This window comes from Panthera tigris, chromosome C2, assembly GCF_018350195.1.
Source record: "Panthera tigris isolate Pti1 chromosome C2, P.tigris_Pti1_mat1.1, whole genome shotgun sequence".
In the NCBI taxonomy this organism is placed as follows: Eukaryota; Metazoa; Chordata; class Mammalia; order Carnivora; family Felidae; genus Panthera; species Panthera tigris.
In genome coordinates this window covers 81,221,735-81,249,330 of record NC_056668.1, presented here as the reverse complement: position 1 = coordinate 81,249,330, position 27,596 = coordinate 81,221,735, and the positions used below count along the sequence as shown (strand labels likewise).

The 27,596-nt window shown below is 38.6% G+C and overlaps 1 protein-coding gene across 7 annotated transcripts in view; it reads left to right on the top strand.

The window, feature by feature from the left end:
• The window catches only part of MAP3K13 (mitogen-activated protein kinase kinase kinase 13), a 170,286-nt gene that overhangs the window by 84,624 nt on the left and 58,066 nt on the right, over positions 1-27,596 (top strand). For 5 of the 7 annotated variants that reach the window (XR_006207822.1, XM_042957169.1, XM_042957168.1 and 2 more), the window contains one exon: positions 22,994-23,080. The exons of the other annotated variants lie outside the window; for them this stretch is intronic. The gene's annotated coding sequence lies outside the window, so the exon portion shown is untranslated. The remainder of the gene's footprint in view (positions 1-22,993; positions 23,081-27,596) is intronic. 7 annotated transcript variants of the gene reach the window in all.

Here is a 27,596-nt window from a genome sequence, read left to right as displayed (position 1 = left end):
AACGGGGACTACAAGTGCCCAGAAGTGAGGGAGAGGGCAGTGAATTCAGAGAAACAAAAAGAATTTGGTGAATTGCAGGGCTGTATCAAACATGAGGCTAGAGAAGCAAATCATGCCAAGAGGGTTGGACTTTATTTTAGGAACCAGAGATTTTACAATGTTAAGTAGCATGTTCAGAATTACATGTTGGAAAAGCCCTCTGGCTATGGAGAGAATGGAATTAATGAGGGAACGAGTAAGATGCTATAAGGAAAATTCAAAGAACACATATATATGTAAGCAACAAGGAATGCTGACATGTCAAAATGAATATGCAGTTAGAGGCAAAACCAGTCACTATCCACAGAACATTAATAATCAACAACTGCAGAGGCACCTGGGTGGCTCAGTTGGTTAAGCATCAGGTCATGATCTCACAGTTCATGAGCTCGGGCCCCACATTGGGCTATACACTGACAGGGCCGAGTCTGCTTGGAATTCTCTCTCTCCCTCTCTCTCTGCCCCTTCCTCCCACCCCTCAAAATAAATGAATAAACATTTTTTTAATGTTTAAAATAATGTAGAAAGAGATTTTGATTTAACAAAGTAGATTTAAAGCAAATAAACTCCCCGAGTACAGAGAACCATGTCTTGTGTATCTTTCTTTCCCTGGAATGTCTAGCATAACATCCAGTAATGACATTTCATAAATATATAGAATGAAAGACGAACATATTGGATTGTGGCCTGTAGAATTTAAGGGCTTACCTCAGATCATTTGGCTGCTCACGTGAGGATTCTAGGATTCAAACCCAATTCTTTTGACTCTAAAACTCATGTCACTAGGATGAGTGAATTAAATTACAATCTCATAGAATTTTCTTTTTTTTGTAATGTTTATTTATTTTTGAGAGACAAAGAGAGCATGAATGGGGGAGGGGCAGAGAGAGAGAGAGAGGGAGACACAGAATCTGAAGCAGGCTCCAGGGTCAGAGCTGTCAGCACGGAACCAGATGCAGGGCTCAAACTTATGCATGGTGAGATCATGACCTGAGCTGAAGTCAGAGGCCCAAATGACTGAGGTACTTTAATTTTTAAATTTCTTATGTTTCTAGTAACTAAATATAACTGAAAATTTTAGATATACTTTTTTAAATGTTTATTTTTGTTTATTTTTATTTATTTTGAGAAAGAGAGAGAGCATGAGTCAGGGTAGGGCAGAGAGGAGAGAGAGAATCCCAGGGAGGCTCCACACTCAGTACTCAGCATGGAGCCTGATGCGGGGCTTGATCCCACAACTGTGACATCATGACCTGAACTAAAATCAAGAGTCAGACACTTAACAGACTAAGCTTCCCAGGCTCCCTAAATATACTTTTTCTAAGGAGAGGTAACCTTCTGAAAGGACCCAGCTTGAAATTGGATGTCCTATAACCTTGGACAAGTTATTTAACCTCTCAGAGCCTTAGTTTTTAATCTATAAATGGTGATGCTATTGACCTTCATGAAGGTAAAAAGATTAAATGAAATAAAATATGTAAAACGTAGAAGTGTAATAGTTATCTTAACAGATGTTAGTATGTTTTTCTTCTAAGGCTTAAAGTGGTTTACATGCTTACTTTATACAAAAATCTGCCTTTATTTTAACATGGGCTATATTTAAGACTTAAATCTTTTGTTTAATTCTTATCCAATCTAAATTTGTTTTTTTTTTAAATATAATTCCTGTAGAAAGATTTTGTTTCTTGATATATCTATCACCTATTTAAAATGCTTTGCTTTTTTTTCTTCCCAGTATACATTACATGTTTCCAGAATCACATTGCTATATAAGAACTTAAATTTGTTTTGATTAGTTATAGAATTTTGGTCCCCTTTATTTTTCAGATTCAACAGGCATTTCTAATTTAATGTCTATTTCTAATTCAGTTTTAAAATACCATTACGATTGAAGACTGTTGTTGGTTTCCTTTTTAAAAGGAATTTCCTGAAATTCCATGGGAGTATTCCATTCATTCCTCAGCTATTTCCTGAAATATGCAAATATACTGAAATCACAAACAGGTACATCTATCCTGCCAGACCTCTTGTGACAAAAGTATTTCAGGGAGTTGAAAGTGATATAATAAGGATTTGATCTGTTTCCCATTATTGGGGAAGGGGGATGCTACTAAATCTTGGTAAGCCTCAGTTTTCCTCAGTGGAGGGTCGATAACACCTGTTCTGTTCACCTTACATGGCTATTATGGGGCTGAAATGAAATTAAAATATATGGAATTACCTTGGAAACTCCACTCAATATATAAATGTAAGAAAATGCAGGGATTATTGTTATTTTTTGCCAGTCTCTTGACATATGTCCCTAAGAACATAGACCAATGGAGCACACCGCAGGGAGTGTCTGTATGCTCCCAAACAAATGAGACCCAGTTGTGATCCTCTTCTGTCCTTCCTTAGTTTTTCTGCCTGGCACTCAGAAGGCTTTATGTGATGAAACCCTATATACTCACAGTGGAGTGACTGAAGACATTTAGACCTTTTCATTGCTGGGTGTTGTGTTTGCAATTATTTACACCACCTAGCAACCTGGCCCAAGACAAACAGTCCCTATTAGCTACACCGTGACTTGCTATACCTGTCATTGCTCTGTTACCGTAACAGCAAGCATTTATTTTACCTAGAAGATGGTGTTCCCCTTCCCCGCCTGTACTATTAAATTAATCTTTTTCTGTAATTGCTTTATAATCTTCAGAAGTAATCCATCGATTGACAGAATCTTATGACTGAAAGACATAGGAGAGGTCATTTGGTTCAATCTTCTTTGGGAGTCTTAGAATTCTCTAACAGATTGAGCATTTCCAGTGATGGAGAGAGCGAATCAGTTGTGAGATATCCTTTTCCGTTCTTGATTGTTCTGATTCTGTATATTGGCAGAACTTTTTTCTTTTTCTTTTTTTTTTTTTTTAATTGTTAAAAGGGACCTTGGAGACCATTCTAGTCCGGTTCCTTCCATTTGCAGATAAGGAGATTGAGGCCCAAAGAGGTTAGGTGACTTGCCCAAGGCCAAACAACTAATTTATGACACAGTGGGGACTCCTGATTCCTGGTAGCTTCTTTCCAAATCATTAAACTGCAAAATTACTGAAGTCATAAATGTTGAGTAGTATCAAATGCTATTATACAGTAAAAAAAAATGCTTTAATATGGAACATCTTTTAGCATGGCAAATATTTAGGTTTAACATAGATAAACTTATTTTGATTTTGATGAGGAAAATCTAAATCTTTCCTTTTAATTATGTATAAATATCTCCTTAAAACTTCATGAGAAGCTCCCTGCTTCAAGACTTTTTTTCTTTGTTCTCCTTTTTAGAGGGGAGGGAAAGGAAGTCATCAGTCTGATTCTTCTATCTGAGAAGTCATATGGCCAAAAAGACACAAAACCACATTTTTCTGCTTCACATGAGGATTGGGGAATGGATTGGAGCCAGGGACTTTTTTATATTCCTGTTGGGCTTTGGTCCCAGGCCTGTCAGTGGCAATGACCATGAGACAGGAGTAGAGCCTGCCCATATGCCAAGGGGACTTTGAAAGGTTGCCTGGCCTATCCTTGCCTTCTGGAAGGGCTGCATTTAAAGGAAATCTGCAGCCTTTTTGTCCTGTGAAATTACTTGCTGGAGGCTCTAGGGTCACCCCTTTTCCTGTGTGTGGGGTGGATAGTGAAGAGGAAGGCAGTACAGAAGCCATGATGAGAGAAGCCAATAGACTCAAGGGGGTTTGGGGCACGTGCACAGATGTGGGAGAAGGAGTGTTGGAAATGGTGTGCTGTAGTAAAGAGTGACAAGCAATGCTGTCTGTTCTGAAAAATCACCAAGACCTCAGAAGGAGCACCTGGCAGCAGATTCGGGCCTGCCATCCAGGGGTCCAACCTTAATTCCCTATCTGTTGTAGATTCAAAAATATTAAGGCTTGTTGGATGCATCAACGAGAAAGACATTTTCCTCTCCAGATTTCAAACTGTTGGTCTCGTATCCTTGTGAAGACAGATGAACAGACTCTTGTTCCCCAAAGCAGAAAGAAGAATCTATTATTTATTATCCCACTGTACTTCGCACCTCTGTTATAAGCATTTATCATGGCCTGCCCTCATTTATGTTTGTGGCTATCTCCTCCACTGGACTTGAGTTCTGGAGAGCAAGGACCATTGTTGTTAATCATGAAATATCTGAGGATACCAAAAGATAAAGAGGATGCCATCTTTACACCTTTATACCCCCGCATAGCTTCTAAGAAGCATCGTACGCACCTGGCATGCAGCGGGCACTCAGGAAACATTTCTTGAATTGCAGTGCTAACTTCTTTCTTGTACTGGTGCAGTCATGCTTCTTATCCCTTGCAGATTTATGCAGAATCAGAATCATTTTCCCTGGGACCTAAACTCTCAGGGTCAATGCAAATATACTCCAATATTCATAGAAATAGGAGCTGCTCTGTAAGGCCTTAGGAACAGTGCTGCCCTAACATCAGACAGTCCTAATTCTTGACAGTCATAGCCCTCAGAAGTAGTGTTCTCTTCAGAAGTGCACTATTCAAAGTTTAAATGAAGGAATGAAACAATAAAGGTGTAAATAACAAATGGGAATATGGACTTGGCCTTAAATGATAAAAGTAGCTTATTATCTGTGTTCACTGTCGTACCCATTAGCCGTCACTGATTTTTTGAAGAGACCCAGAAAGTGGCTCATGGAAGACAGAGGGATTTGAAGAAAGGAACACTCTTGGATTTAGGAAAGAGTAGGAGGAGATTATTTGTGTGTATGATGTGTGGTGTGGGGGAGGGTGAAGAGCTTTTTGGTAGATTCGGGAGGATCATGAAAGAGATAAAAGAAAATGATAAAATGACCCTTGAGAGATAATACTGGTCACCAAGCTAAGGGTAAAGTGAGTCCATAAAATGTATAACTGATATGAGTATAACAATGATGTGAAACCTTTCTCTTAATGTTTGTCTCAACAGTGTTTGCAGCCCTTTGTCCCAGTTTCAGTTTAGCTACTTCCTTATTCCATTTACAGCTGCCTTGCCTGATCGAATATGTGAAAGTGGAAACCATAGCTTGTTACCTTCTCACTGAAGTTCCCATGCTGTCACCTGTTCAGGATTTTATGCCTCAATTAGTGGCAGCATGTAGTCCTCCTCACTAGAAAACTCTTTGACCCATCACACCCAGCCAGTCACTGTGTCCTGTCAATCCTATCTTCTAAATAACTCTCAGATTTTTCCCGGTCTCTCCATAGTAACCTTTCCCATACTTTAGCGTCCATCCATCCATTTTCTGCCCTTAAATAGCATCATCTTTCAATAATTTATTTATCTATTTATCCTCTGATAGATTGTCAGCTCCTTCAGAGTAAGTCCACCACCTTGTTCATCTTTGCTTCCTCGTCATTGCTTGACACGGAGCCAGCACCGTAGGTGATTAACAAAGAATTTGTTGAATCATGAATGAGCTGAATAGAAAATATCTGATAAGCAGTCACCTTCCTCACAGAAATGAGAGTTTTTCCATGCAGTCTTGTGAGTTCAGTGGCAAATCTGATGCATGCCTTTCTCAGATGGCTGTGGTGAAAGCTGATGTGAGAATGGCTGGGAAAGTCCTTGAGTATCTTAGGAGATGTGATAGGTTTAAGCTTTAGGAATTTAAGCAACATACCAAAAAACCATATTGTTTTAGCACTTCTAATTTGTATTCTCTTTCTTTTCTTTCTTTTTAAAATTTATTTATTTTGAGAGAGAGAGAGAGAGAGAGAACACGGGGGAGGGGCAGAGAGAGAGGGAGAGAGAGAGAATCCCAAACAGCTTCCCTGGTGACAGTGAGGAGCCCAATGCGGGGCTCAAACTCACAAACTATGAGATCATGCTCTTAGCAGAAATCACAAGTCTGGCACTCAACCAACTGAACCCCCCAGAAGCCCTTGGATTCTTTTTCTAAAAATGATCTCAGGTGCCCTTTAAGGCTTAGTGTAAGACCTCAAAAAGTATCTTGACTGTAAGTTTTTCTTTCCACTTGTAATTTTCTGATTATTTTTATAAACTGAATTCTCAGCGCTGTTTTCCTTCTTATTAGGATCATTTCTGCCTTTTGTTTTCTTACTTGCTCATATCATTTATGAAATTATCATATTTGGAGGAAATTGTCCAAAGCAACAAATCCCTTAGCCTGAGATAAGAGGCAAAAGAGAAGTACCAGCTACTAGGGCACCTTGTTTGGGATGTAAAACTTTATACAGGCAGATGCATGCAAAATCATGAAGCTTTTTGCTAGGTTAACTTCTCAGAAGTTTTTTTTTTTTTTTTTAAGATTTTATTTTTGGGAGGTTGGTGTGCCTGGGTAGCTCAGTCAGTTAAGCATCTGACTCTTGATTTCCGCTCAGGTCATGAGCTAATCGTTTTGAGATCCAGCCCTATGTTGGGCTCTGTGCTGAGTGTGGAGCCTGCTTAGGATTCTGTCTCTCTCCCTCCCTCTCTGCCCCTCCCCTGCTTGCATGTGTGCGTGCACTCTCTCTCTCAAATATTTTTTAAACTCTCTCTATATTTTTATAAAAATATTTTTTATAAAATGTGTATATTATATATATATATATATATATTTTTTTTTTTTTTTTTTTTAAGTAATCTCTACACCCAAACATGGGGCTCCAACTCACAACTCCAAGATCAAGAGTTGGAGTTCCATGTTCTACCAACAAGCCAGCCAGTCTCCCCTCTCAGTAGTTTTCACTCTATGGTAAATAATGTCACTTTTTTCTTTTCGAGACATATTTGGAAGTTCATTAAAGATAGGGGAAGCAGCTCTGAATCAATCATTTGTCTTTTTCACTTGAGAATTTTTTTTGCCCAGAACTTCTCAAATCCTCGCTTTCCCTTTAATTGCCAGTATTTAAAGTATGAGAATTTCCCCTGTAATTTCCTGAATTCAGAAATTGGGTATGGGTGAAGGGGGGGTGATGTCTGAGAGTTGCTTTTGAAAATCAGCCAGCTCTGTATCCTTTTGCTGCAGCAGTCCCTTGTCTGGACCTGGAGCCGCCCTTTTCTTCAGTGCCTTCTATGGATGGCTGCACCGATAGATGGATTCTCCTAGGGGAGCTTCATGGATCAGCCTTCCATCCATTACCATGTAGCAGGATTATAATTTATAGCCCCAGATGGTGACCCTCCCCCCTCCCCCTCCCCATTTACTTCAGTAAAGCAGCAGAGGTATTAACTATTCAATTGCTTCATTCTTTTTAAAATAATTGATGGTATTTGCAAAGGGCTTTGTATAAAAAAATACCTATAAAAACATTGAAAAAAATAAAGTTTCATCAGAGTGTAAAGAACGTTATACATTATAATGTTATAACCACATGGTCAGGTTTATTTTTCTTGGTCGAATTCTGTACGGAAATGAGGTTTGGAGACACTAATTCTGGTCACATTTCTGAATTTTCATTGGAGGATATCAGCTCTTTCTTCTTGGTTGATTGTTATGACTTATGGGTCTACCCTTTACACGTAAACCCAGAATATTAGCATTCCGGCAACTCAGTTTTTTTGAAAGCTTGAATGATAAATGATGATCAGGGAAGATTTCCTGAAGAAGATGTAGTCCATGACCTTCTGGTTTAAATCAGATTTTCTAAGTGCTTGGAAAATCTTGCTGTAAGCATTGCTCTTCTGGAATACCTTGTAGGGAGAGGCGTCCTGAAAACTGTCCCAGGAAAGATGCTGCTGTATTTGTTGTGAACATATTGTTGAGGCTATTTTATCTTCCTCATTTTGTGTGGATCAATGGAAAAAAGGCCTAACAGGTCTTAGTACGAGTAGCAACTGCTTCATCTGGACAATTGGTGTGTTTTTATCTTACTCAAATAATTAATTGTGTCTTTCTCTTTCATTTGATCCACAGAAAGCTCTGGTCCAAAATTGTACCTTCTTTAACAGTTTTTAGCATACAAATTACTTTGTCCACTGGTTTTACTTTGGCTTTTTTGTTTTTTGTTTTTTACCTTTCAGTCTTATTTTCCCTTCATCTATTTCCCTATTGTATTGCGTGCATTTTTGTCAACAGTCTCACGTCTTTTTTAGGACAAAGTCCATGTGTCCGTCTCCTTAATATGTATTCGTTCACTTGAGCCAGTTTAAGAAGTCATACTTATTATATTCGGTCTAAAATAACACCATAATATTATCACTTTTGAATTTTAGTATTTAGCTGTATATGGTTTTGAACTCTTGAGACCTTTAACAGCTCCACAACATGAACATGGACAGCATTTTATTGGACAGGATATAGAAGCCAGATGACGCCTGGAAGTCTTACTGTGTAATTTAATACTGGGTGCTGTGTTGTTTGGCTTCACTGGACTCTGAGTGTGCATATATAATTATGTGCGCATGTGTAAAAAGCCCAGCCCTGATAGGAAAGAGAAGGAGGAACATCATTAGCAGAGATTAGATTTGTCTCTCCAGCTGGGCAATGTGCCTCTGAATTCCAAGGGCTTTCCCCAGTGTAAATTATTAGACTGTACTCAGCTGCTATTCAATTCCCCTCTGGCTGAACTGCGTCTGCTAATGTTGTTAAGCTGTGACTCAGAAGGGAAAATGTTCTCAGGTACTTAGATATATCTTCTGCATATAAAAAGAAAAAGCCTTCTTCTCATATTCACAGTACAGTAGTATATTGTCTTCTCAAATCCAAAACAGAAAGGCAAAATGAAAAAAAAAAAAAAAAAAAGACAAACTGTGTGCCAAACATCAGCTACATATATAGTACATTGGAAACTGTTCGTAGAGCAAAATAATTCCTATGTAGCTTAAACAAACAGTAGTAATGTAATACAAAGAGTTTAATTCAAATCAGTTCAGAATATCTGATTCAGATGTTTAGATGTTCTGAAACTGGTGAAGTCTAAACAAATTAATCCCACTTAGCACTCTGAAGGGTCTTGTTTGAAGTTCTTCAGTGATGGTAGTATACGAACAATGTGACAACTTGCACTCGGATAATATAGCAGGAAGCCTAAGGCTCTATGTAATACACATATTAGTTTGGAAGAATTCACAACTACAGTAAATGATCTGTTTCAGTTTTTTCTGTTGACAGCTAACGCTATGTATATGATGTACTAATACACCTCAAAAAGATATGATGCCTTTTCTCAATGATTTTATTGCCTAGGACAACCAACTAATTGACAGAGATGAGCCTAATGGTCAGTTTATCCATTGAGGGTCAGGGAGAATAAATGAAATGCACAGATAATTCAGGAGCTGTAATTAATAAAAAATTAATTTATTTAAGTCATTAGCAGGTTTTTTTCTTACCAACCCTATTAACAAGTAACAAAATTGGCTGACCTAAGTCTTTTTTTCTTCTCCTCTTTCCTTTGGGGAAAGTGTCAACGTGCTGAGGAATAGGGCTAAGATATAAAGAACAAGGAAGTCGTGTAGCAGTGGGATCACCATTGATCAATTTTCCGGCATAGAACCTAGGTGCTTGGCCACCTTCATCAATATCAGCAGTAGTGGTAGTAGCTCTATTTACACTCTGCAGAAATAGTAGCCTAAATATTGCATCGATTTAAGATTAAGTCCTGGATGTGGTTGAGAACTTATTACCTTACCTCCTATTAGTGAAGACTTTATGAAGAGGTAAAATTTTAAACATAAAATATTAAAGAGAGGGGCCCTATGTGGCTCCGTTGGTTAAGCGCCCAACTTTGGCTCAAGTCATGATCTCACCGTCCGTGAGTTCCAGCCATGTCGGGCTCTGTGCTGACAGCTCAGATCCTGGAGCCTGCTTTGGATTCTGTGTCTCCTTTGCCCCTCCCCAACTTGCACTCTGTCTCTCTCTCAAAAATAAACATTAAAATATTTTTTAAAAATTGATTAAAGAGAGAGGGCCTATTTTCAGCGTACAGAAGAATGGCATTATAAGAATAGGTGAGGAAGCTAGTGCTTGTCTAAGACAGGCTCTCTGTAGTCACCATTGCCGGCAAAGGCTGAGAGGAAAGCAGACTGATGGGGTTGGGTTAAATTCTAAGGAGTAAATTGGTGGCAGAAGTTCACACTTGAATGTGAGAGCTGCTTTACACAACCCAGGCTGTGTAAACTAAGTGGATTATCATTAAAAGTTACAGTTGGCAATCAGACCAGCTTCATGGGTGTATAACCGTAGGGCCCCGCACATGGCTTAATGCTCTGCTATCTTTGTCTTGAAATTCTTTTTTTTTTTTTATTTAAAAAAAAAATTTTTTTTTAACGTTTATTTATTTTTGAGACAGAGAGAGACAGAGCATGAACGGGGGAGGGGCAGAGAGAGAGGGAGACACAGAACTGGAAGCAGGCTCCAGGCTCTGAGCCATCAGCCCAGAGCCTGACGCGGGGCTCGAACTCACGGTCCGTGAGATCGTGACCTGAGCTGAAGTCGGACGCTCAACCGACTGAGCCACCCAGGCGCCCCTGTCTTGAAATTCTTAATAGTTCTTGAACAGAGCGTCTAGCATTTTCATTTGGCAGTGGTCCTGCAAATTTTGTAGCTGGTCCTGTTAACATATAAAATTGTCAGAAGCCCTTAGATGCTGTTCTTACTAGCAGTGCCTCTCAGTATGTTGAACGTTTCCTACGGCATGTTCCTTTTTGCTCAAAGGCCAGCATGTTTATTCCTTTCTGGCCACCATTAGATTTCTAGAAGTGGCTCTGAAGAACGGGTTTGTGTCAATGAATGTACTACAGGCAACTACCCCAGTTTTATGCCCCAAACAATACTATTTTGTTAATAAGGTATGTAAGCGTTATTTAGAGTAATAGCATGATTTCAGAAACTGCATATTTTGCTCATTCCAATTACTGTGGTCTTGAACAAACGTTTTTTTGATCATTGCATGAGTAATGAGTCGTGGTTTTTATGAAGCCAAGTTCATCTGATCAGAGAAAAGAGAGTTGTTAGCTCAGCATTCCAAACCTTCCATGATGCAACACCACCCTATAGTTATAGCTGTGCTGATCACTGCCCTCCATGCACCTTATGTTCCAACTATTCCAGACTGCTTGCTATTCCTGGAAAATGCCTTTTATTTTTTTGCCCTCCATTCTTTTTCTTTTAATTTTTTTTAGTTCAGTCTGTAAGTGCTGCTATTTGTTTGAATTGCTCACAGAATCCGTTCCACCCTCCATTCTCTTCTTTATGAAATTCTGTTCGATGGGAACGTATGTGTGCTCCAAACAGCTCCCCCATCCTCACCCCTTCTCTGCTGGTGTGACTCTTACTTCATGACCCCACTTTGTTGATGACATTTTTTCTTCCTCTATGGAGATTTCCCCTGATATTTTCAGTTAGTTATTGCACCCCCCAGTTTAGTTATTGCACTAAAACACAGTATGTTAGTTATTTCAGTTAGTTATTGCCATCTACTGTGCTGGGCATTTTACAGCCCTGTAGATTCTAGCTGAATCTCAGCTCTTAAAGTCTTACTTAGTTCCACCCTGTACTGTAGTTACTTCTTTACTCGCCTATCTGAAACGCTAGGTTGAATGCTCCTCGAGGGTAGGATGGTCTAATATATCTCTAGTCCATCATCCGTGGCATCATAATTGTCAGGCACACTCTCAGTGCATGGTTACTAAGTGAGTGTCTTTGTCTATTCAGGCTGCTGTAACAAAACACCACAGACTGGGTAGCTTATAAACAACAGAAATTTATTGCTCACAGCTCTAGAGGTTGGAAGTCAGATCAGAGTACTGGCATGGTTGGATGAGGGCCCTCTTCTGGGTCGCAGACTTCTTGCTGTGTTCTGCCATGGCAGAAGGGCAAGGGATCTCTCTGGAGCCTCTTTTATAAGGGCACTAATCCCATTCACAAGGACTCCACTCTCATGACCTCAGCATCTGCCAGAGGCCCCACCTACTAATACCATCACTTTTAGGGACTAGGATTTCAACATACAAACTTTGGGGAGACACAGATATTCTGATTATTGCAGCAAGGGTATTGGAAGGACTACTCTAGTTCCTTTACAGTGTTACTCGTGTGTTTAAAACACTTGGTTGTAATTCCCCGAAGTGAAACAGCCAGTTGACATCAGTGGATCTTGTGGGAAATAGTTTCAACTTTGAGAATCATTTGCAGAAGAGAGAAATAATAAAAGCAGGGCTGTCATTGGGAATGAGGCCTCCTAGAATTGTATAATGTAGGGATCACGGGTGAAAAAGCAGTGAGAGTCCAGTAGCAGAAAAGCAAAAAAAAGACTGGAGGGCCCCAGGGAAAATTACCGAAAACAGTTTGAAGTCAGAAAAACAGGAAGCCTAGGGTACCACTTGACTCTCAATTTAGTCATCCCTAGCCAGCAATTTCGTTCTCAACTTCTCTTTTTGTAGCACCTTCCCTTAATTAAATTATACTGCCATGTCAACAAGAAAGGTCTTGAAATAAAGCCAGTAACATGGCAGGCCTATTTAGGAGAATGCTAAATACATTTTTATTCTACCCCTTTGACTCTCAAACTAAACCCTAGCTATTGTGGAATTTGGCTTTTCTCTTGATTTTGCCTAGACTGGGAGTAAGGAAAGAGAGAAAAAGAGAATAAATCAGAATCAGAAGCTGAATCTACTGGGGTTAAAAAATAATCAGGCTCTTTGAGCTTCTCTGTGTGCACAACCAATCATGCCTTTAATTTTGTCCCACAGGATTAGACATATGTAGGCTGAAGGAAAAAGCCACTAATCCCCAAACCTGGATTGTCCAAGGCATTGTAAGTGGCTTAATTTCTAAGTTATGTATAATTAGTGGAACATCCTAGCCCTATTGTTATTTCTATGATTATGAGAAGAAGGCCATTGAGTCTACTAGGTATAAGGGCTTTGTGGTTCCTCAAAGGTACTTAATTTAATGATTTATTTTCATATTTAAATTTTTGGTGCTCAATTCATTTTAGTCTAGTAAGATTGAAAGGATGCTTCATTGCAAAAATCCATTCTCACCGATGAATCTACTTTCATTATGCTGGGCAAGTGAAAAAGGGCTCTGTGGAAAAATCTTGCAATGGAAGTTGGAAATTATAGAGTAGGGAGGGTGGGATCACCCCAGAAGAGATGTGGGGTATGTTCCAGAATTTATTCAGTAAAATAAAATTTAAAAATTCATACTGAGGAGCACCTGGGTGGCTCAGTTGTTAAGCATCTGACTTCAGCTCAGGTCATAATCTCACAGTTCGTGAGTTCGAGTCCCACATTGGGTAAGCATGAGCCCCACTTTGGGTGAGTTCCATTTCTCTCCCTCTCTCTCTCTTTCTCTGCCTCTCCCCAGACTCTTTTTCTCTCTCTCTGCCCCTTGCTCACTTGTGCCCTCTCTCTCTTTCTCAAAAAAAAAAAAAAAAATCATACTGGGGGGCACCTGGGTGGCTCCATCAATTGAGTGTTGGACTCTTGATTTTGGCTCAGGTCATGAACCCAGGGTTCTGGGATAGAGCCCTGCTTTGGGCTCCACACTGAGTGTGGAGTCTGCTTAAGATTTTCTCTCTCTCTTCCTCTGCGCCTCTCCCCTGCTCATGTGTGCTCTCTCTCTCTCTCTCTCTCTCTCTCTCTCTCTCAAATAAAAATTAAAAAAAAAATATTCATTCTGAAAGCAAGCCTGGAAAGGAAAGAAAATAATAAAAGGATGATAGAAACCCTAGATTTTATGCGAAGGACACTTTGATTTGCCTCAGTAAGGGAGGGAAAAGATTCATGGGCTGATTATGTGTCTGTCTCTGAACCCTCAGGATATAACCAGTGTCTCCTTCCTTAACCATTTTCTGCCACCAGATCCTGGATCTTTACCATAACCTTTAACTCAACACCGACTCTGAGCTGGAAAACTCTAGGGGTGGTTTTTAGATTTTACAGACATGTAAGCTTGATAGGCTAAATTCTTATCTCCTTTTATTCTCTAGACTCATGCTTATTCACTTTCATTTAGAAATACCTTGAGGCACCCCTATCTCAAAGGATGCTAAAGGGTTCTAATTAAAAATTAATTCTAACATATACACACGTGGAAAGTTGTAAAGCAATATGAATGCTACAATTCACATACCAAAATGAACTTTGTCTGTATCAAAAGCATTCTGGTAAAAGTGTCAGGAAAAGCAGTGTATTTAGAACACTGATGGTTTCCAATGAGCCTTTTGGAAGGCTATCGATGTGTTCTGGTGGTTCTGCCATTGCTCAGGGAAGCTCAGGGACCTTGCTTTCAGAATGCCTTTTGAAGATCTCAGTTCTTGAGTTAGGGAGGAAAACACCCAAGTCGGTCCCCCTCCCCTGCCCTTGTTAATAACCATTGTTGTATTTTCTGTCCGTGTGGTTTTGTCTGTGCTATAAATGAATTTCATAAGTGAAATCATAGTATGTAGCCTTTTGTGTTTGGCTTTTTTTTTTTTCTTAGCATAGTGCTTTTGAGATTCACCCACTTTATTGCCTGCTGGGTTTTTTTGTTTTTTGGGGTTTTTTTGTTTTTTTGTTTTTTGCCTTACTTTCATGTTAGTGTGGTTTGGTGTGGGGATGGGGAGAACTAGAGATTGTATTCAATTTACCAGGTTTAGCTAGGATTCTTATTTAATGATTTTTTAAAAATCAGAGAGTGTGAGTATAGAATGAAATGTTCCTATTTTCCCATTGAAATTAAACGTATCTTGGTGAGAAATGCCAAGATGACAGAAAGAAACCATTTAAAGACTTCAGAGTCTTTATAGTAAGCACTCAATAAAATGTCTGTTTTGTTTTTGAGTTATAATTGACATATTACATTTTATTAGTTTCAGATATATGATATCATGATTAGGTATCTGTATATATGGTGAAATGATCATCACAATAAATAACATTTATTTTAATGCATCATTCTAAAATTTTTTATCTTGTGATGCGAACTTTTAACATTTACTCTTTTAGCAACTTTCATATATGCAAAATGGTATTATTAACTGTAGTCACCATGCTGTACATTACATCCCCATGACTTATTTATTTTATAACTGAAAGTTTGTGCCTTTTGACCCCCTTCACCCATTTTGCCCACACTACCGCCTACCTCTGGCAACCACCAGTCTATTCTCTGTACCTAAGAGCTTGGGTTTTTTTGTCTTATTTTTTAGATATCATGTCTAAGTGAGGTCATATATGGTATGTCTTTCTCTGTTGACTTCTTTCACTCAGCATAATGCCCTCAGGGTCCAACCATGTTGTTGCAAATGGCAAGAGTTCATTCTTTTTTATGGCTGAATATTCGAGTGTATGTGTGTGTGTGTGTGTGTGTGTGCGTGTACACATCACATTTTCTTTATCCATTCATCCACTGATAGACACTTAGATTGCTTCCATGTCTTGACTATTGTAAATTTAAAAACACACCTGCTAGTTTGATTTGCATCTACAACAACCCTAAAAGAGAAGTTTATTAATGCCAATGAACAAATGAGGTATTTCTATAACTTGTTTAAAAAATATATGGCAGAGCTAGGATTCAAATAAGATCTTCCAACTTGAAACTCCACGTTCTTTCCTATTACAACACATCATAAGCATAATGTAATTCACATGGGGAAAGCAACTGTTTATAATATATTGGTCTTTATTATGCTCTAATTCATTACAGTTCTGAGAGGAACTTTGTAGTAATGGCAAGTTATTCACTGATGAGATGTACGCAGTGTATGTTCATGACCCACTAACATGTTGGTCATCGTCAGAAAGGGTCTAGCAATGAAATAAAAAACAATATGTTCTCCTTAATCCACAACCATGGGAGCAGTTACATTTGGAGCATAATTCTGGGTGGTAATCTTGGGGAAAGATGGTGTGAAGTTGAAGATGGATCAGAATCAGTTAAAATGATTCAAGGGGTATGTGTGTCCTGCCTTAGGAATGTAGGCTGGAACTTATAAGACTCATCAGTATAAATGAACACAGGTTGATATTTACAAACTCATGGTGCATAAATTCTGAATTATAGACGTCCATCACCTTAAGCATGAAAGCATTTTGGAACAAAATTTTTAAAGTGTTACTTTAAAATTTTGAAGGCATTTTTACCTCAATTCATTAATTCATAAGAACTTTATTAATGTCGGGTTGCATGCTAGGTGTTGGGGAAAACGGTTATAAGATAGCCCCTACACTCAGCAAGCTTCTCTTCTAGAGAAAGAAACATACGTATTTAAGAGGTCATTTATAATATTGTTAGTGATAAGATAAAGGTTTTAAAGTTTAATAAAAAACAAGCTTAACACATGAATAAGATTTTTTAATGGATTATGAAGGGAAGCAGATGATGATTATGTTGTATCTATTCCTTTTGGAAGTAGTAGTCACAAAAGAATAATTACAGCCCCTTCAAAGCTATTGTCACAGACAACCTTTTAGGCCAAAAGGGCCACTGGCATTTTGCACGTTCTCTGGGTAGAGTTGTTTCTTCTTGTCCTCACTTTACAAGGTGTTGTGGCTATAGATCATGCTATATTTTAAGAACAGCTAAACATGCCAGTAGTTACTGAGAACCAGAAAAGGGGGAGGATGCTTTCACATAGCCAGAATAGACATCATAAAGTCCATGTACCAACCCTTATAGTTTACTTATAAGAAGATTCTTCAAGCCTTCGTATAAAACCCAATTGCTAACGGTGCCTGGGTGGCTCAGTGGGTTAAGCCACTGACTCTTGATATTGGTTCAGTTGTGAGGCTCGGGTCATGATCTCACAATGTGGAATCCAGCCCCATGTCAGGCTCCATGCTGAATGTGGAACCTGCTTGGGATTCTCTCTCTCCTTCTCTCTTGGCCCCTCCCCTGCTCACTCTCTCTCGGATGTGCTCTCTCTCTCTCAAACTAAATAAATAACGTTAAAAAAATTGCTATTATTATGCACATATTTTTAACAAGTTTGGTTATCTGGTTTTAAGCCCAGGACAAATTATAAGGATATACTTACTAACTACTCAGGCTGATTTACCAAGAGCTATGAAAAGCGATGGCTCCTGAGTTGACTAGTGGCTTCAAACCAGACACTGAAACAGAAGAAAACTCAAATTAATGAAACAAGTACAATAATAAAGCAATCATTAGGATTTCAAAAGGATTTTCCATTTTGTAAATAGATTTACCGGTATTATTTCAATGTTTATTTATTTTTGAGAGAGAGAGAGACAGAATGCGAGTGGGTTAGGGGCAGAGAGAGAGGGAGACACGGAATCTGAAGCAGGCTCCAGGCTCCGAGCTGTCAGCACAGATCCCGACGCGGGGCTCAAACTCACAAGCCATGAGATCATGACCTCAGCCGAAGCTGGACGTTTAACCGACTGAGCCACCCAGGCGCCCCATTACCAGTATTATTTCAAATAGTAACTTGTATTGGGAATTTTTTAATGTTTTCTTTTTTAAAAAAATGATTTATGCACCGCTTTTTAGAGACAGATATTTTTAAAACATGCACTTGTAATGAGTTCAGATTATAATTTCTGAAAGGAGACGGTGAAATACATCTTTAAATTCCATCCTATGTAATATTAATCTTTGTATTGAGGGACTACATCCTGGTTTCTGTCACAGTTATTATTTGACATTTATTTTTCTTTCCATTAGAACTGTCTTATTCATTTATTATTTTTTAACACTTAGAATAAATATTTAATATTTATTGATGTTCTTCTTTGTCATCCTCACCTTGAACAGATGGGACTTATCAAGGATCCTTTAGTAGTCTGCAAATTTCAGCTATATATTGGGAATAGAAATGGAAACTACCCCAATGAATAATTAAGTAACAGATTTAGATTACTCTCTAGCATAAAGTCAAATTCACGTTCCAAAACAATGACATGGGACAGGTGAAAATGATTGATCTTTGCCAATTTCAAATTTCTATTCTTGGTAAAGCCCAAAATGTTCTATCATACATTTTGAAGGGTATCATCTGGATTGAATCATTATCTTAAAAAATTAAAACTTAGGACTGCTTCTGTGAGCAAAAACAGTATTAAGTGAGGAGAACAGAACAATGTTAAAAGTCTAATGCAATAGGATTTTATTGTGATTTTAATTACTTCTCAGTTAGAATTGGACCTTGGATCCAGAGTCTAGAGTTCTTTGCTCCTCTTGGAATTTTTATCCTGGTTATCTGTAATGCAGTCATCTCTGAGAAGTGACAAGAGCTGTTGGTGATTTAGTAGCAACTTCTGGTTGTGTTCACTCTTCCCTCCATTAGCCTTTTCCTACTTCTCTGCCTTTTACCTTCACTCATCCTGTGATTAGAGAGTTCAAAGAAGGGTAACTATGAAAATAGCAATGACACAATTTCAACTCTGAATTCTCCACAAATGACTGTTGAAACTGCTTAGGTACTTGAAAATTATTCCTTTGTGGCACAAAAACAGACACATAGACCAATGGAATAGAATTGAAACCCCAGAACTAGACCCACAAACATATGGCCAACTAATCTTTGACAAAGCAGGAAAGAACATCCAATGGAAAAAAGACAGTCTCTTTAACAAATGGTGCTGGGAGAACTGGACAGCAACATGCAGAAGGTTGAAACTAGACCACTTTCTCACACCATTCACAAAAATAAACTCAAAATGGATAAAGGACCTGAATGTGAGACAGGAAACCATCAAAACCCTAGAGGAGAAAGCAGGAAAAGACCTCTCTGACCTCAGCCGTAGCAATCTCTTACTCGACACATCCCCAAAGGCAAGGGAATTAAAAGCAAAAATGAATTACTGGGACCTTATGAAGATAAAAAGCTTCTGCACAGCAAAGGAAACAACCAACAAAACTAAAAGGCAACCAACGGAATGGGAAAAGATATTTGCAAATGACATATCGGACAAAGGGCTAGTATCCAAAATCTATAAAGAGCTCACCAAACTCCACACCCAAAAAACAAATAACCCAGTGAAGAAATGGGCAGAAAACATGAATAGACACTTCTCTAAAGAAGACATCCAGATGGCCAACAGGCACATGAAAAGATGCTCAACGTTGCTCCTTATCAGGGAAATACAAATCAAAACCACACTCAGATATCACCTCACGCCAGTCAGAGTGGCCAAAATGAACAAATCAGGAGACTATAGATGTTGGAGAGGATGTGGAGAAACGGGAACCCTCTTGCACTGTTGGTGGGAATGCAAATTGGTGCAGCCACTCTGGAAAACAGTGTGAAGGTTCCTCAGAAAATTAAAAATAGACCTACCCTATGACCCAGCAATAGCACTGCTAGGAATTTACCCAAGGGATACAGGAGTACTGATGCATAGGGGCACTTGTGCCCCAATGTTTATAGCAGCACTCTCAACAATAGCCAAATTATGGAAAGAGTCTAAATGTCCATCAACTGATGAATGGATAAAGAAATTGTGGTTTATATACACAATGGAGTACTACAGGGCGATGAGAAAGAACGAAATATGGCCCTTTGTAACAACGTGGATGGAACTGGAGAGTGCGATGCTAAGTGAAATAAGCCATACAGAGAAAGACAGATACCATATGTTTTCACTCTTATGTGGATCCTAAGAAACTTAACAGAAACCCATGGGGGAGGGGAAGGGGGAAAAAAAAAAGAGGTTAGAGTGGGAGAGAGCCAAAGCATAAGAGACTCTTAAAAACTGAGAACAAACTGAGGGTTGATGGGGGAGTGGGAGGGAGGGGAGGGTGGGTGATGGGTATTGAGGAGGGCACCTTTTGGGATGAGCACTGGGTGTTGTATGGAAACCAATTTGACAATAAATTTCATATATTGAAAAAAAAAGAAAGTACCCATTACTAGTAAGCATGTTAGGAAATGGGCAGTCTTACACATTGCTGGCTGGATATTCGGTTGTTACCATTTTTGAAAGTTATTGTGCAATATAAAAAAATATATACATATGCTTTGACTTAACCATCCAATTTCAGAGGATCTCTGAAAAGCAAACATCAGGAGGTAGAGATCAGATGCATGTTATAGCTCATTTGCCTCAGTGTCTTCCAGTGCTCTAAACTGGAAACCAAATCAGTTTCTGCCATCAGGGAGAGATTAGTTATGCCACATCCATACTAGAGAAGACTGTGCAGCTATTTAAAAAAATATATTTTATTGCTATCTGCCAACTTGGAGAGGTGTCCATGATGCAGTGATAAGCAAGAAGGCCAAGTTGCAGAATGATATGTACAATACACTTCATTTTCAAAAGATGAGATTTTGCATATGTCTGTATGTGAGTGTGCATGTCTGGATGGGTATAGAGAAGGTACTGGAAGGATATTGAATGTTAATATTACCTTGGAATAAAAGGGACTCTGGGTGGAAAAAAAAAAGAAAATTATTCCTTTGGCTCCTTTCATTATTTTGGACACCTCGTTATGGTCTCCTGGAAAATCTTTTTTAAAAAAAATCTCAGATTTAATCCTGGCAAACCATCACTGGGATGAGATGTATTTAAAGCATTTAATTCACAGGCATTACTAAAATATGAGAGCAAACCTGTTATTTTAAAAGAAGTAATCGTGGGGCGCCTGGGTGGCTCAGTCGGTTAAGTGGCCGACTTCGGCTCAGGGCATGATCTCGAGGTCCGTGGGTTCGAGCCCCGCATCGGGCTCTGTGCTGATGGCTCAGAGCCTGGAGCCTGCTTCAGATTCTGTGTCTCCCTCTCTCTCTCTCTGACCCTCCCCCGTTCATGCTGTGTCTCTCTCTGTCTCAAAAATAAATAAATGTTAAAAAAAAAAATTAAAAAAAATAAAAGAAGTAATCGAGTTCTATGCATTTAGCAAAGCCTCATGTACAAAGGGAAGCCACAATACTTATTAATTCTCACAACAAACAAATCTGTTCAGGTGAATAAAACACACAGGGCACAGCTGTACAAAGAACCTTCTGTGGTGACGGAAATGTTCTATTTTGCACTGTCCGGTATGGTTGCCGCTAGCCACATGTGGCTCCTGAGCACTTGAAATGGACCTGAGCAACTTAGGAACCGAATTTTAATTTAATTTTAATGGATTTTAAGTTAAATAACCACATGTAACTGGAAGCTACAGTATTAGACAGCGCAGGCATAGAGGTTTAGTGTTAAAATATAATGGAGTCAACCCTACAGAAGATGGGCATATTTTAGAATTCTCCACTTATCTTTATTTGTTACCAGGAAGTTTTAGCTTTATCCTAAATGTAGAACCTCAGCCTGAAGCAAAACATGAGTCAAGTCCATATTTTTCTGACTTAGACATTTCTTAATTAAATAGAAGCCCATTAGAATATTGACAGTAGAGTGTTGTGAGTGGGGCCATGGGCTTGGACTAAAAGCTCAGGCCCAGGCTTTGGGACTGGAACTGGAGCTGGGTTCACCTCCTGTCTTTACCACTTAGTAGTTGTAGTGAATTATTTGAACTCTCAGTGCATCACTTTCTTATCAGTTCTTATCAGGTTAGTAATAATGCTGTTCTCAAAGGGTTGATGTGAGGATTAAAAAAGTTAATACAGGTGACATGGGCAGAAGAATGAGTGGCAACAAATGTTAGCTATTGATTTTAATATATTGTTTTTCATATTGCTCTCTCTGTGTGAATGTGTGTGTTGGTGTGTATGTAAAGTTCTCCCATCCAAAAAGTAAACTGCATCATATTATATCAGGTTCTGAACTAAATTTTGAAGCTAGAAGGAAGGGAAAGAGGAGGGATGAGGTACAGATATAAATGATACTTGCATTCTCCTAGTGAATTGACAAACTAATGAGAATGAGTTACTTCTGTTGAAAAATGGGAGTCATGACCTAACGTTTGCTCCCCGCAATTCTAACAATCTATGGTTCTATCATTCCTAAGTGATGCAGGGAAGGCAGAAGGACCCCTGTTGACTTCTTGTTTGCCAAGTACATGTAGGACTTGCCCAGGAGCAGTATGCAGGACCTAGTGCTTTGTGGGAAATTCCAAATATACCCTTGGAAGTCTTTTACTGATGCTCTCCAATAGCTCTGTTATACCAAGCTGGCAATGTATTATTTGGTTTAATGTTATATAGCATAAAACAAGTATTGAATGCATTATATTCGTATCTCTACTTCTGTTATATTTTACTATCCAACTAAATAGTCCAAATAATGACAGTAAATTTAATGGGAAAATAGAACTTTAATAATACAATTTTATTAAAAAATATTTTCTCTTCTCTCTCACTTGCTGAGAGTCATAAACAGTAGCTCCCGACTGCAGAGCCAATGAGTTCTTACCAAGCAGTACACTATCCCTCACCTCCCTATGGTTGGCATATATTTTAATAGGAACAACTAGCATCAGAATACTACTTCATAGCTTAAAAAGCTCTTTCATGCCTATTATCTCATTTAATACTCACATAAGTCCTATGAAGATGCCCATTTTTCAGAACCCATGTGTAGTAGACGGCCTCCGCTATAAGTATTTAATCACAGTATCTATATATCATTTAGTTTTTATTGATGAAATACTTTTTTTTTGGAACATATTACATAGTATTGAGACTCATGGATAGAATTTTGCATGTTTAGAAGGGAAAAAACCCCCCATACTTCAGCCCAGGCGGAAGGAATAGTTGTCCAACAGACACCCAACTGCTGTAGAGCCCATGACTGATACCAGAGTTCAAATTTTCTCACCAAACCAAAAAATTCAGAAGCCAGATGTAGACCTCTTAATAGCTGAGGCTCAGCACAGTGGGTTGCATTTCCAGCTTTGACCATTATGTGTCTACCTGTAGCAGCAGGATCTCCACTGGTGTGGGGCTTAGGATCAGATCCACTTTCTGTCCTGCTCAAATCACCCTGTTCTGTGTCCCTGGAGGTTGACTTGTCTGGACTGCATCAGTGGACTTTCTCGTCCTCTGGTTCTCTGTTGGGTTCAACCATTGGCAAACACCTGCAGGGTCTTTGAAAGCAAAAGGAAAGTGAAATTGTGGTTCAATATTAACTCCACTGACTCTCTCCTTATCAGGTCAGTGCACCATGGTTGCATCCCTCTACCAAAGGCCACAGCTCTTGTTGGATGACCTTCTTGTATAGCTACACTCTCCAGGTTCTGGTGAGCATTCTTTCCCCTCCCCAGTTAAAGCCTACTGGCTGTTACTAGCTTTGGGGCATAATACCATCCCTGTTGCTTTTTCTGTCCTGACTTTTGTAAGCAGTCTCATTAAATTCTCACTTGCCCCATTTGTTAGGGCCTGGGCTAACATAGGGTCCTTCTTCAGTGATAGTGCCTGCTTCTACTGCTTGCTCATCATGCAAGCAGTATTCACACATACTTCAGAAAATCCTAAGTCAGAAAAATGATTATACACAACATAAAAAATTTCCTTCAATTTCGTCCCCAGCACATTTGGAATATGAATTAATCTCTAATTGGATTCTGCTTATTTTGTTCTTTAGAAACATACCTCATCTACAAAGGAAGATACAGGTGACATAGTAAACAAATGTAGTTAATGTGTATCCTAAGACTCTGATACTTATAAGAAGTAATTATTAATTATGTGTTTATCCTCAACATCAAAGTACTAACTTGTGCTACTCATACTGTCTCCTAATTTGGGGATTATTATGGTCTCAACAGCTGTAATTCTTCAACTTACATCCAAAAAAGATTTTTTTTTCTTTGAAAACTAGAAAATGCATAGAGACTACAAGAATAGTCAGAGGAGACTCAGGGCCTCAGGCCAATGAATAGTGATGTCAAATCCTGCAGGCTAGGCCATTACTTATTTCTGGGCTAAGCTGCTCTACTTAACCCCTTGGAAATAAGAGGTCTTATGGGACACCTTGGTGGCTCAGTCAGTTGAGCATCTGATTCTTGATCTCAACTCAGGTCATGTTCCCAGGGTCATGGGATCGAGCCCTGTGTTGGGCTCTGTGGAGCCTGCTTAAGATTCTCTCTTTCTTTTTCTCTCCCCCTCTCTCCCCCCACCCACTCTGCTCCTCTCCCCTGCTCGCTTGCTTGTTCTCTCTAAAGAAAGGAAAGTTCTTTTTATTATAAAATTGAAATAGCCATCCTTTGGGACAACCTTAAGGTTTTCTTTTTCCAAAGTTATAGCCATGAAGTAACTGAGGACAAATTGTTTTAATATTCTCTGTGCAGTCAAGGAAACCATCAACAAAACAAAAAGGCAACCTACTGAATGGGAGAAGATATTTGCAAATGAAATATCTGATAAAGGGTTATTATCCAAAATATGTAAAGAAATTATAAAGCTTAACACCAACAAAACAATCTGATTTAAAAATGGCCAGAGGACCTGAATAGACATTTTTCAAAAGAAGACATATAGATGGCCAATAGACATATGGCCAATAGACACATATAGATGGCCAATAGACACACTTATTATCAGGAAAATCAAATCAAGACCACAATGAGATATCACCTTATACCTGTCAGAATGGCTAGAAGCAAAAAGACAAGAAATAGAGTTGCCTGAGTTAAGCATCCAGCTCTGGCTCAGGTCATGATCTCGCAGTCCGTGAGTTCAAGCCCTGCATCAGGCTCTGTGCTGACAGTTTGGAGCCTGGAGCCTGCTTTGGATTCTGTGTCTTCCTCTCTCTCTGTCCCTCCCCCACTCATTCTCTCTCTCTCTCTCTCTCTCTCTCTCTCTCTCTCATAAACATTAAAAAAAATTTTAAGACAAGAAATAAAAAGTGTTGGTGAGGATATGGAAAAGGAGGAACACTTGCGCACTGTTGGTGGGAACGTAAATTGGTGCACCCACTGTGGAAAACAGTATAGAGGTTCCTCAAAAAATTAAAAACAGAAATACCATACAATCCAGTAGTTAGTTCCGCTACTGTGTGTTTACCCAAAGGAAATGAAAACACTAATTAAAAAAGATAAATGTACCCCTATGTTTATTGCATGACTATTTTCAATAGCTAAGATGTGGAAGCAATTTGTGTCCATTGATTAGATGAATGGATAAAGATGTGGTATGTGTGTGTATTTATGTGTGTGTGGGTGTGTATATATGTGTGTGTACACACATACACACAGGAATATTGCTTAGCCATAAAAAAAGATGAGATCTCGCCATTTGGGACAACATGGATGGACCCTATAGGGTATTATTCTAAGTGAAATAAGTCAGGCAGAGAAAGACAAATACCATGTGATTTCACTTATATGTGGAACCTAAAAAACAAAACAAATGAACAAACAAAAAACAGAGACAGACTCATAAATACAGAGAACAAACTAATGGTTGCCAGAAATCAGGAGGAGGGATGGACAAAATGGGTCAGGGGAAGTGGGAGATACAGACTTTCAGTTATGGAGTGAATAAATCATGAGTATGAAAGGTACAGCATGGGGAATACAGTCAATGGTATTGTACTAGCGTTATATGGGGACAGATGGCGACTACATTTATGGTGAGCACAGCATAACATATAGAGTTGTTGAATCACTATGTTGTATGAATTGTGTCAACTCTATTTCAATTTTAAAAAGATAAATTAATAATAATAATAAAGTATATGTTTTCATAGATGGCCTAATCTCGTTGACCAAACTTCCCACTTCTCACACCTCACAGTCCTCCAAGTATTTTTCATTAGCTTACCCCAATGTTTACAAATCCTCCTGCTTTTTGTCCCTCTCCTCTATTGCAATAGTTTTTTTTTTTTTAATTTTTTTTTAACGTTTTATTTATTTTTGAGACAGGGAGAGACAAAGCATGAACGGGGGAGGGTCAGAGAGAGAGGGAGACACAGAATCCGAAACAGGCTCCAGGCTCTGAGCTGTCAGCACAGAGCCTGACTCGGGGCTCGAACCCACGGAGTGCGAGATCATGACCTGAGCCGAAGTCGGACGCTCAACTGACTGAACCACCCAGGCGCCCCTATTGCAATAGTTTTAAATAAAGTCTTTCTTGCCTTTTTAACTGTTAAATTAAATTTTAAAATAAAATATATGTTTTTATTTGATCTTACTCCTTTAATTATATAGTTATTATTAATAAGCATATACTTTCTTACTTAAAAATAAAATGTTTGTTAATTTAAAATATAAATAGGAGACTTTTACTGAGTGCTTACTCTGTGCCAGGTAGTATGTTAAGCACTCCGCAAGTGTTATTTAATCCTCATTACAACCCTATGAGGGTTTTTGGTAACGGAAACTGAGGCACACAAAGATAAGAAACTTTCCCATGGACAGAATCAGCATTAGGACCCAGAGAGTTTGAATCCAGAGCTCACTCATTTTACTACAATATTAAATTTATCACGTAAGGACTATTTTTTATAATTTTTCTAAGTTTGTGGGAAGTTGCCATTGTACAGAGTTCTCTAGGCTTAGAGCTACAGCAAACTTTTTAGACTCTGCCCTGGACATAAGCCTTCCTTAGGAAAGTGAAGGCAAACTGCCTGAAGGTAGTAACATTGCTGAAAGTTAGGTGACACAAGAGTGGGGTTAGGCAATCCCTGAAAGGCAGAGCACCTAACATGGTGTGAAACCATCCATATCTCTAGGGAAGAACATTCCATGATCTCCCTTGGGACCATGGTTCTGCAATGATTCTCTTATGTTCTAATTGCCCTTTTGTTTAAAGTATAAGCAGCCTTTTCCTAGAGATATTTTCTTGAATCAATAAAATTAACTCCTAATTTAACATAGCAATTTAGAAACATGGCAATTTTTTTCTCCCAAATATTGAAATGACATAGCATTGATACTCTCCTAAACATTACTATAGCTACATACAGCCTTCCCTCTTTTTTCAATTTAATTAAACCCTGGAATGTAAAAAAAATAAATAAAAAATAAAAATAACTGCTATAATTAAATTACAGACAAAGGAAATTAAATATGAAAAAGAAGCTGCATACACTTGAGATTATCCTCTTCTGTTTTCCATCTTACTTTTGCCCTTTTGACCCCATGTCTCTGTTTATTGATTCTTTGTGTCTTCATTTATAATTTCATATGAATGTAAAAAGCTCAATGTGTCTCAGTTTCTAAGTGTATTGATCTTTCCCCGCCTTCTTTTCCTCTTTTTCTCACTTTTCCACTTACGAAAAACTTACCTTCCATTTTCCCTTTTTCTCATGTCCCTTGATTTCACATATGTATTGAGCATATTGACATATGTCTTCTTATTCTAGTTTTTCTAGTTAAAGACTTGGATAGTTAGCAAGTATTGAGGATTCAGTGCGTATTGGGTGTGTTATCTATACATGATCTCATGCAATTCTCTAGTCTCTTAAGTGCGTGGGATCTGGTGTTATACCAGTTATGGATATAATGAAATTGAGGTTTAGAGAGTTCAGCGCAAGTTAATGATGAGGATTTGAATCCAGGTCTATCTTCCTACAGTGCTTTCCCTCCTATCCCCTCACAATATTGCTCTCCATATCATGAAGTGTATAGAAGGTTCTGAATTGATTGATTGGGAAATAATTTTAAAGTGTGCATTATAGCCCAAATTTTTAAAAATAATTTTAATTCTAAATAATAATTAAAAAAATTTTTTTTAACGTTTTATTTATTTTTGAGACAGGGAGAGACAGAGCATGAACGGGGGAGGGTCAGAGAGAGGGAGACACAGAATCCA